Genomic DNA, 12455 nt, shown 5'->3' with positions numbered 1-12455 from the left:
TAAAAACAAAATATTGCAGAAATTGCTGAAGCCCTCTATTAACAACTCCCCCATCCCTTTTCCTTTCTTTCGACCCAGAGGTAATCACAAGGGTGTTTCAAGTTTAAAGAAACGCTATCGTACTGCATAAAGCATTCAGCAACCTGCTTCTTCACTCAAGTTTTTTTTTTTTTTAAGTATCTACATTGATAAATGTGGTCCCAGTTCATCCACTTATATTGTAGCATTCCCATGTATTCTTATACCATGTTTTATTTTTCCATGCCTCACTGATGAATATTTTAGTTATTACAACATTTCCTGATTACAAACAGGGCTTTGATTTAAATGGTTATGCGTGCCTTTCTAAATGTATAAGTTTCTGTGGGGTATACATAGAGTACTGCATATTACCCAAAGTAGAATTAATGAGTAGGCATGACTTGACCCTTACTAGCTAGTGCCAGATTAACCGTAGAAGAAGTTATATCAATTTATACTTCCACTAGGATGGGAGTCACCACTACTTAATATCCTTTCCAACACGTGGTATTGCCAGTCTTACAAAACGTTTGCCAATCCTGGGGCGCCTAGTTGGCTCAGTCAGTTAAGTCTACCTGAGACTCAGGTAATGATCCCAGGGTGCTGAGATGGAGCCGGATGTGGGGCTCCGTGCTCAGTGGGGAGTCTGCTTCTCCCTCTGCTCCTCCCCCATTTGTGCTGGTCCTCTCTCTCCCACTCTCTTTCTCAAATAAATAAATAAAATCTATTTAAAAAAATTTGCTGATCCTATGAAATAGTACTTCATTTTGCTTTGGTTTGTATGTCTTTGATCACTACTGAGATTGAGCACTTTGTCATTTGTTTATGGTCCGTTTTACTCTTTGTAAACCATCTCTTCATATTCTTTGTCTATTTTTGTGCTGAAATCTTTGATCTTCATTCATTGATTTCTGTAAGTTATTTACATGTTCTAGAACAAAGCTTTTGTCAGAATGTATGTTTTTTTATAGTCTGTGACTTGTACTTTCAGTTTATTTGTCGTTTTCTACACAGAAATAAAATTATGAAAAGAGAGAGAATCATGACTGACACCAACAAATAAAAACAATCATCAGAAACTATTATCAACAGTTATATGCCAATAAGTCAAGCAATCTAGACAAAATGGATGCATTCCTAGAAACCTATAAACTTCCAAAACTGAATCAGGAAGAAACTGACAACCTGAATAGACCAACATCTAGTAACAAGATTGAAGCAGTGATCAAAAACTTCCCAAAAAATAAGAACCCAGGACCTGATGAATTCCCTGGCAAATTCTACCTAACATTCAAAGAAGAAATAATACCTATTCTCCTGAAGCTGTTTCAAAAGATAGAAACAGAAGGAAAACCTCCAGACTCTTTTTATGAAGCCAGCATTACCCTGATCCCCAAACCAGACAAAGACCCTGTCGGGGACCGCTTCCTGCCGGGAAAGTCCCCACCATTACAAGATGGCGCTTGGCTCACTGCCAGCAAAATACGCTGCAAGTATATAAGGAACTTTCTGGTGAAGCCCGCCTAAAGGAGGACATAGTCATTGGCTGTTTCAAATTTAATCAGCATAGTAACAGGACTTTCATTGGCTCTCCCCATTGCTTGGCCCCTTATTGGTCACCCTGTCGCATATAAGCTAAGGAATTGACGAAATAAACGGGAATGAAGCATTAACACTGAACCAGGCTTCCTGTCGTCCTTGCGGGTCGAGGACGATAAGACCCCACCAAAAAGAATAATTTCAGATCCATATCCCTGATGATTATGGATGCTGATTCTCAACAAGATCCTAGCTAATAGGATCCAACAGTACATTAAAAAGATTATCTGCCATGACCAGGTGGGATTCATCCATGGGATGGCAAGGGTGGTTCAACATTCACAAATCAATCAATGTGACAGAACAAATCAATAAAAGAGAGAAGAACCACATGGTCCTCTCAATCGATGCAAAAAAAAAGCATTTGACAAGATACAGCATCTATTCCTGATTAAAATGCTTCAAAGGGATAGAGGTAGAGGGAACATTCCTCAACTTCATAAAATCTATCTATGAAAAACCCACAGCAAGTATCATTCTCAATGGGGAAAAGCTGACAGCTTCCCTTTGAGATCAGGAACACGACAAGGATGCCCACTTTCGCCACTGTTGTTCAGCATAGCACTAGAAGTCCTAGCAACAGCAGTGACACAACAAAAAGAAATAAAATTATTCAAATTGGCAATGAAGAAGTCAAACTCTCTCTCTTCGCAGATGACATGATACTTTATATGGAAAACCCAAAAGACTCCACCCCCAAACTACTAGAACCTCACACAGCCATTCAGTAATGTGGCAGGATACAAAATCAATGCACAGAAATCAGTTGCTTTTTTATACACTAACAAAAAAAAAAATGTTTTTGATGGAACCAAATTTAGCAATGTTTTCCCTCAGTTTTGTTTTCGGCATTTGAAAGGCTTTTCTATTCCTAAAGTTATAAGACAGTTTCCTCTATTTTCTTCTAAAGTTTTAAAACTCCATTTTTTAACATACACATCATTAACCCATCTGGATTATTGTGATTAAAACAATAAATTAGTTTAATTTTTCCCCATATGCATAACCAGCACCATTTACTTAATAACCTCTTCTTTTCTCAGTGCCACATAATACCACCTCTATCATACACCAAGTTGTCTTTTTAAAATATGAGTTTTAAAATTAATTTATCAAAGTCCCCCCCCAAAATCCCAATTTTTATTTCACTGGAAATACATTTAATTCATAGATTGAGAGAGAATTAATGTCAATTCTAAGATATTTAAGATATTGATATATTAATTTAGATATTTAAGATATTAAGATATTTAAGATATTGATATATCTTGATATTGACATAGTCATCTCCTCTATGAACATTTTAAATTCTCCATTTAATTAAATACTACTTGATATCCTTAAAAAGCAAAAAGGGCTTGTACCTGTTTTGTTGAACTTATTCCTCCATACCAAAGAGTTTGGATTCTATCTTCTAAATTCTAAGGCTGTTCGAATCCCATCTTCCTCCTCAACAAAATAAAGACTTTAAGATTCTTGAAGTATTCCTTTAAATATATCCCATCTCAGTATGTCTATATATACTTTACTTTCTATGTTCTTTGTGTGTATAGGCCAAAATTAATTCTTATAGTCCATACTTAAAACTTACTGACATTTTATCTTTTTTATGTTCACTGCAGTTTCTTGGTTTCTTGCCTCTACACCTTCCTCTGGGTTTACTTTTACTTTTACGTTTGGTTTTTTAATACTTCCTTAGTTTGGATTCATCAGTAATAACCTCTTGGTACTTGTATTACCATGAAGTTTTATTTTGTTTAATAACTTAGGGTGTACAATTCTAAACTGACAATTATTTTTCCCTGATACTCCAGAGATACTGTTTTTTCAGTTTAATTCAGTGTCTTGTTATTGATCAGATCTTTGCCATTGGTCTAATTGTAATTCAGTTGTAAGAAAGCTGACTTTGCTCTCTTGTAATTAAATTTTGTTTTTTAAGATTTTTTTATTCATTGCCCAGCAATAATATGGTTAGATGTGGATTTTTTTATTTATTTGATCTGGGAAACTTTATCTTTCTTCAGTTCTGGAAAAATCTCAGCCATTAGCTCTCAAATATTGCTTTTATGTCCTCTTTCCCTCTTCGTTTAAATGTAGACCAGAACCTGTCAGCCTGTCTTCTGTATCTCTTAACTGTCTTTTCATATCTTCAAAATGTTCCCTCTGAGTGCATTCCTGTATATTACAATTTGATAATGCTCTCTTTCATTAGGTCAGTGGCTACTTCTATTTCCAGTATTTGTACTGCTTTATTTTTATATCTACCTGATATTGTTTCATATCTCCATGTTCTATTTAAGAATTTGTCTCTCTTTTTTAAAGTAAATGTTATTATGTCTCCATGCATCTCCTTGAGGGTCCTTGACAAACTACTAAACTAATGAAGTTTTCGTTAAAGCTGGCTTCTAAAGCTGCCTTATTATTTTCATTTCAAGTGAGCTGAATTCCCCTTTTTCATCTCACATTATTGTTTATATTGGCTGCCTTTCTTATCTCTTCCTTTGCGATTTTATTTGCCAGTTTATTTTTGTATGCAAGTTGTGCTTTTTTTCCGTTTTCTTCTTCTTCAACCCTTCCTGTCCAGCGGTTTCATGGTTATCGACTTCCAGATCAGAATTAAGAGTATTGACAGGAAAGAGTTATGACCTAGAGTGGGATTAAGAATATGGCAGATATCCATATGGAAAGCACCGTACTTCAGTTCTTGGTGAAGAGACCAGATCTCAGTCACTTCCTAGGCACTGGTCTTAAAGCTTCAGCCTAAGACATTGGTCAGCAGCAGGGTTTTTTCTCCCAGATTTAACAAGAAGTGGAAATTCCAAATGTCTAGCCTGACTTAATACCACCAGCCCAGAGGGACCAAACTTCCAGTCACCAAGCATGCATCCAATCCTGATTCTAGTCAATATGGGGCTTCAGCTTCAATAGCACTTAGTATTTCCGATTCAGATCTTGTCTGTGAGATATTTACTCTTGTTCTTCAGTTTCTGGATGATTTTAATACTTCCTTTTAAATATGTTATCCTTCATTGGAGAAAAAAGGATGTGGCTTGAACACACAGAGCCAATTTAACTAAACGTCTTTCTTCAGTTCTTGTATTACATTATTATGGAGTCAGTGTTTAGGCTTTAAGTTCCAAAGATACTGAAAAGAGAAATGTTTCCTTAGGTAGTCTGAACGATCTACACCTGGCTGATATCCTCAATGATTCTACGGGAAAGTTAGTATCTACTTAATTCTACAAATATTGCATTGTCAGAGTACTGAAGAATCTGGTAGAGATCATTTCTGAGTTTCTGGCTGAAGTTTTAAATTCTAAGACTAGAAAAACATGCACTCTACCACTACTCCCTCCAAATATATAACAGAAATCATGAATTATATATATGTTCTTCTTCCCCACTTAGCCCTGAAAAAGACTCAGAACACATCTCAACACACAGCACCATCAACTCACCTGACTCCATCGGTGACAGTCCAAGAAATGAAACCTATTTGCCACGTCCAGTTCAAGACCATAAAATCAAGAGTGTGGCCAAAATAAGACTTGCATGTATATGAATTCATTACAACAGGGTGCCTGGGTGGCTCAGTGGGTTAAGCCTCTGCCTTTGGCTCAAGTCATAATCTCAGGGTCCTGGGATCGAGTCCCTCTTTGGACTCTCTGCTCAGCAGGGAGCCTGCTTCTGCGCCTCCCCCACTCCACCTTTCTGCCTACTTGTGATCTCTCTCTATGAAATAAATACGTAAAATCTTTTTTAAAGAGTAAAAAAAAAAAAAGAATTCATTACAACAAAATATTAGCTCCATTTAATAAGACATGTTGTGATTAATACTGTCAATTATGAGATAATATAAAGTGTATCTGTTGAGGATAGTCAAAGAGAGAATGCATTGCCTTTATTCATTTGTTTATTTTACTTTCCAGCCTAAGTAAACCTGATTAAAATCTACCCCAGTCTTGAAAAAATTAACTTTTAAAATTAAAATAAGTCAGTGTCTGTTACAAGGATGGCATTCTTTTTAGTCTGGTGTGATATTTTTTCCCCAGGCACAACAATCTCAGCCAAGGGACTCGATATTGCTTAATTTCTTTTGTTCTAACAGCTTTCTTTGCAATATTTCCCCCATCCCTTATGTAGTATTCATTATCCAGAATGTTCCAGCTCATATTAGCAGTTTCCATCATAAACCAATGGGATTTGTAAAAACAATGGCAACATTTCAAATCAGTCTGCAGTCCTTTCCCAATACTCACTGGTAACTCCCTGCCACTATACATTTGGTCTGCAGCTTCCTACTTTGCAGCTATGCTTTGTGAGGACTGTTATTTTAGAGCAATTTTCATCAACTCTACTGTTTTATTAAATGAATAATAAAATCTCCCTTCATTCATTTCCTTTCTGAGGTAACTTTTGAAAGCACTAAATAGAATAAACTTTTCAAATCTTGCACTGACTCTTGTTTCAAAGTTTACATCATAAGCTGAGCAAGAATTTCTATCATAAGCTGAGCATTCTATCTTCCTGGCTAGACATGTGAAGAATGTAATATATCCAAGAAGAAATATTTGGGGGTACTGACTATCTGGTTTTGCCTTCACTGGGGATCAGAGTCTTGCCAGCTATCAAATTGCCAAGAGGGAATATCTTTAGCTTCAAGACTTTATGAAAACAAAAGAAATTGTCAGGATTACTGAATGCACATTTGCCAGTAAAAATTACAAGAAACTTACAAGAATATTTATAGGTAGCAGTGTATAGAGCTTACCAACCGATAATAAACTTTGACTGTAACAGCTGAGGGAACAGTTGTGATGGTCAATATTCCTCCTTTGTATGACTCTCCATCACTATTCTTTCCCTAAATGGTCCTATTTCAGAATTCTTGTTACTTTCACAGATCATTTGCAGGCTTCTGTTATTAACCCCTGGGGGCCACAAAATAATGGAGCTCTCCCTCTCTCCCTCTGCAGCCTGGTGTCTGCATAGCAGCCTCACTGTAATTCTGAAAGACACCTGAGCACTGTGACTTTAGATGGGCAGTGGAAGCATTGCCTTCTGCTAGTAATGCCCCTGCAAATGGATTCCACATTTGCACTGTGCTATGACACGTAGTGTGCCACATCCAAACATTCTCTCCAACCTCCTCATAAAGATGACTGAGGAGGATCCAGGACATTGTGACTGAAGTCCCCACACAGCCAGTCATCAGACTGCAAATGTCCTTTGACCATCACAAGGATCCATCAGAAGTGACTGATCTGTTTTCTGACCTTCCTGACTTAAAATATCTTGAATAGTAGAGCAGAATCTTGGCCACACAAAAAATGAACTGAATATCATCAATTCCAATGAAGAGTATGTTCACGGCCCTCTCTAGCTATAAGGAATGTGTAGCCAAAGGAATAGAAATGCACTGACTCGAACAGTAGGAAAAGAAACAGATGATATGGCTGAATCCTATCTTTTTCATATCTACTTCTTTCACTAACTCTGAATCTCTCACTCTGCTAATGTCCTTTGAACTCCTACTGCCATACATTATCAATGGCTAGACACTGAGTCATATACTCTGCCATTGTGTCTGCCTTAGGCTTGACTCTGCAATCTTTTGTTGAGACTGAGTGCTCCCCAATACACACAAGTCCCTCCCAGCACCTCCCCTACATCTAGGGACATGTCACAAACCTAGTAGACACTATTGTTTGATAGCAGAGCACTCATGATTCACTACCTGATTCACCTTTGTATGTCAGCCTTCCCAAAATAAAAGCTAACATGCCACAAAACCAAACTCTCACAGGTAGAGCCACTGTCAAGCATTTCATCTTGAAATGGAGTCAATATAGGATAAAGTTGGACAGTAACCAGAAGCCTGTGGCCTTCAACCCACTGCTGAAGACCTGGTCTGCAGCTCTCACCCGAGTAAGTATTGGTATGAGTATCTACAGGATGCCAGCATCAGAGTGAGCACCATGTCATCACCGCCAGTCTCCCCATGGTCATGGTCATGCCAACACCTTGTATCATCCTTGCTTTCCCCAGGTTGGCCCATGAGCCTTAAGCAGGAGTCTGCATCATGGTGGTTGTTCGGGGCAGAGCACCCAACGCTCTACTTTGGGGTGAAGAAAGGCCGACTTTGGATTATTTTCTTTCATGGATTATTCTGCAACTGCTTACAAAGAAATGAGCTGTGGAGCCAATTGCAATAAAGGTACTATTAGACCTATGACCCTAACAGAGAGGAAGAGAGACCTATGTGGCCTGCTGTGCCATGAAGCATGAAATGAAAATCTATTCATTTTTTCTTATATAACCCTATGGCAAAAATAAACAAGCCATGAGTTCTAACCTCCAAACTGAATGCCATTATTATATCGATCCATTCTTCAATGAATCTATAGCTCCTTCTATCTTCAACAGTGCCCTTCAACTACCCAAGTCACATCTCTTTAAAATTAAAACATGATGCAGACTCCAACACAACAATTACACTTTGATTTATTTATTCAGTCTGCAGATAATGCTCAGTATGCACATAAAGTCACTCATAAATTTTATATAATTCTGCGGCTCCTGGGATGTATGGTTCACTGATTGAAAATGACACTATTCATTTCACAAGTATTGGCCAAAAATGAGGATTGTCTTGAATTGCTGTATTATTCATCTAAAAGTAAACTCTGTAAGGAAAAGGATCTCATGTGTGTTGTTCAGTTTTGTTGCCAGGCCCTGGAATAGTAAGTCTCATACAGTAGGCATTAACTAGGCAATTGTTAAACGTTACTTGACCTAATATAACTACATTTCATTTTTCACATAGTCATGGTTTGTTTCTCCAATTAGATTTTGTGTTATCAGAATAAGGGGCCATTTTATTCATTGCAATCTCCAAAGCACCCAGCATTGCGCCGTAGTTGCTCCTTAAATATCTGAACATTTCCCAAAATATAATATGTCAAAGATAATATGTCAAAGATTCACAATGTACATTTTGAAGACTTGAGAAGTCCTACAGTGAAGAATCCCAGTTTCCTCTGTGCCACTAATTTTTCTCAAATTTGAGCATAGTTGCCTTCGGCTCAGGTCATGATCTCAGGGTCCTGGGATGGAGTCCCACATCGGGCTCTCTGCTCAGCAGGGGTCCTGCTTCCCTTCCTCTCTCTCTGCCTGCCTCTCTGCCTACTTGTGATTTCTGTCAAATAAATAAATAAAATCTTTTTAAAAATATAAAAAAAAATTTTAAAAAAAATTTGAGCATAGTGCTTCCTTTTCCATGGCATACCCATTAACTCCTTGCAGAGGAATGTTCCATGATTTATCTACCAGTTTGAAAATGCAGTCCTTCAAGTCTGGTCTCTATATGTAAATGTGGTGGTCACATAATGATACAGTGGAAAGAAAGTTAGTTTAGGTACAAAAATAAAACAAAAACAAAAATCACGAGTGCTAGCTCTGGTTCTCATATTAACTAACAAGATCATTCGGAGCAAATCATTTCATGAGAGGTTGTTCTGGTGGAACTCTTGCCAAGGAAAGGAGCTGAAAAATGAGAAAACCAGTTGTGATTTTTTTTTTTCTATTTTGAAATGTGAACATTGAGCACACAAGGACAAGGTCTGTCCCTAGGGACAATTTATCAGTGAGTGGGAAAGAGCCTGAGAGCTTTATGGCCAGAGCTGCCACAACTCTGGATGGCCAATCTCCAGATTTTCACATGAGAGAGAAATAGGTTTCTATCTTATTTAACTCATGGGAGGAGTCTGGGGGGAGAAGGGAGATGGGAGCAAGGGGACAGGAGTTTCTATTATTCTCAGCTGAATCGAATCTTAACTGATACACAATTTTCTACCTGGCAGTCGGGGGCTACAGGGAATGAAACCTAGAATACAGGGCCCTGGCTCCATGCAGACTACTGGAGAGCTGTATCCTCGTGTAAAGTGGCAGAATATATGATTATACTGTCCCCTACTATACCTTGGGAGAGCATGTGCTGACCAAGGCTGTGGCATTCAGAGAAATGACAGGAATAAAATCAGAATGTTGCAATCTGTGCTTCTTGATCATGGAGGAGATAAGCTCAGCCTGGAGCTAACCAGTCTGCAAGCTTGAGATGAAAAGTTTGAAGCCCTATAATGGATGTTCTTTCTGCCTGCAATTTGGAGCCTTGCCGGACAGAAAAGCCAACCGCTTTTACATCCTAAACTGAAACAATAATATGCAGGCTTCAAGCCGCAGCCTGAACAAGAGATCAGTAATGCTCAGGTATATAAAGGTAACATAAAGGTCCTACAGTCCTGTTGTTAGAGATCAGATGAACCGTTGCCTTCCCTCCCAAGCCTATTGTTTCCTTCAGTCTTAAGACAGGCAACATTACATTGAAAAAGAGAAGAGCACAGCACAGGGTCTAGGAGGTTAAAAAAAAAAAAAAAGACTCGTGTCTTCAACCTTAAAATTACATCTAGCCAAGAACTTGGCTATGCATGCTTGCACATGAAACTACGTGGAAATTTACAAAGTTAGCCTGAGAATTTTCTAGTCAAAGAAAACTAGCCTAGTCTATAAAAGCCTGCGATGGTTCGACCCCTTGGAACTACCCTGGCCCTCAAATTTGCACCTACATAAAGCCCTCTTTGTAATTTATGGAGCCCCCAAGAAATGCATCCTTTTTAAAGAGCTCTGACTTAATCTGGAAGATTCTAGTCAAGGACAGAGCCAGCGGTCACAGAGGACAAATGATAAGGGAGTTCTTCCCAGAAAGCAGAACCAGGGGCTCCAGATGATCTAGTCTAGAAGCCTATACTACTTCGTGGAAAATAATCTGCACCACTCTTCCTAGCATGCTTTGATAACTGCTGTGGGCCAGTGCCTATGATGTGTTTCCCATTCTTCTCTCTTCCAGTTATCTTGTTTCTACTCCACCATTTTATATTGCGCTATTTCAAAGCAGAGAGCTTGTGTTTTCATTTATGGGTTGCTAAGCCATGAAGAGCCACATCTGAGATCATGGAAAGGAACTTGTATTACTCAGAGATCGTGCCTTGAGGTTGGATGGGACTTGGGGTTCTCTACCTTGGGAATATACTCTAGACAAGGGAAGAAGAATATGTAGGGATACTGCATGGTCAAATAGGCAGACTATATCAGAGACTTCTGAATGTCACCCAATCTTTTTTCTTTTTGTTCCATGATAATAGCGCCTCCAAAATTTAGCTCGGCACATGGATACCAAAATAAAAATGTGGTAGAAGTAGTGAAAAACTGTCTGATTCTGCATATATTTTGAAAATAGAGTCCAAAGGATTTGCATAAGGAGGGGAAGTGGGATGAAAAGAAAGAAATGGGTCAAGGATGATGCCAAGTGTTGTGGCCTGAGAAACTGGAACAACAGAGCTGCCATTTCCTGAAACAGAAGAGACTGAACAAAGAGCATGTTAGGAGGATGAAAGCCCATGAAGGTAGTTTTGAACTTACCAAGAAATCTATGCAGAGATGCAAGCTGGAACTGAGATACAGTTTGTAGTTCAGAAGAGATGTTGGGGTCTAGACAAAAATTTTAAAATCATTGGCTCACAGACTATTTAAAGTCCTAGGGTCTGATGAGATTACTGAGGCAATGGGTATATATGGAGATGAGAAGCCAACCAAGCCTTGGTGTCCTCCACTGCTTAGAGGTTAAAAGATGAGGAGGATCTAGGAATGGGACAGAAGAAGCAGCCAGTGAGAGGAAGAACATGTCTCAAGAGGTGAAAAGTGATCAGCTTTATCAAATGCTGCTCAGAGTTTGGCTCAATAGAGTCCTAAGGAGCATCTGTTAGATCCCTCCCCTGTTATTGCTATGAAGGGAGGAAGCATGGTAACCACCCAACACTCTAACCCAGGGTGAAATGTTTGGTTGCACAGTGTACAAACTGTACAACCACACATGACAGCCTAAAACACCTCCAAATTCCAGTATCAGCCAGAATACCTGATGGCATTCACACATAACCACCTATTAGAGCAATACATATATACAATATCCTATAATACCTTGATTTTCCTACCTCTGAGTCCAGTCTGGAAGATGGTCGTAGGCACACACTCTATACTTTAACTCAGTACTTAATGTGGAACTTTGGAGCATGTGCTAGAACCCAAAAGGAAAATACTTGGGGATTCTGATTAAAGGTGTTTCTTACGGCCCTCAAAATTACAGTATTGTTGTACTCCATCCATTAAAATGACATCGCAATGTTTTCTTTTCAAAGCTGACTTCAGCAAGTGTTGGACAAAGCAAATGTTGGCAAAACAGTGAAAACACAGAAGAAAATGGGTGCAGAAGAAAATACTCTATGACATAACACATGACTTATGTCATGACTGGCTGGTCCCATAGACATTTGGAGAAAGAGGTGTAGACCTAAGGAGTGAAGGAGAGGAAGAGGGAAGGGAGAATTTGCCAGCAGTCTTCTATATGCAGCTTCAAACTTAAGTGAGATGGAAATTTTAGAATTAAAAACCCCTTGAGCATCTCTGAGCCAAGAGAAAGGGACAATGAAAAACATTTAAATATCTTTCCTTGCAAAACAAATCAAAGAGTTGAGACATTTTTATGACACATAATGGAAAGTCAAGTTTCAACCCTGCAGGAGAATAAGTTATTTTAAATTTGAAAATAGAGATTAGGAATTAATCGTATCATTAACATTTAAAAATGCTGTCCTGAGCACATGCACTAGAAAATTATAATAATGTGAAGCTCCCATATTTAAGAGCTCTTTGCTTTTATATACCCTGCTCTCAGACCAAACACATGGAATTGAAGAAAAGCCACACTTGCCCTTTGTTCA

Source organism: Mustela nigripes, chromosome 7, assembly GCF_022355385.1.
Source record: "Mustela nigripes isolate SB6536 chromosome 7, MUSNIG.SB6536, whole genome shotgun sequence".
Lineage (NCBI taxonomy): Eukaryota > Metazoa > Chordata > Mammalia > Carnivora > Mustelidae > Mustela > Mustela nigripes.
Note: the sequence above shows the minus strand (reverse complement) of the source record.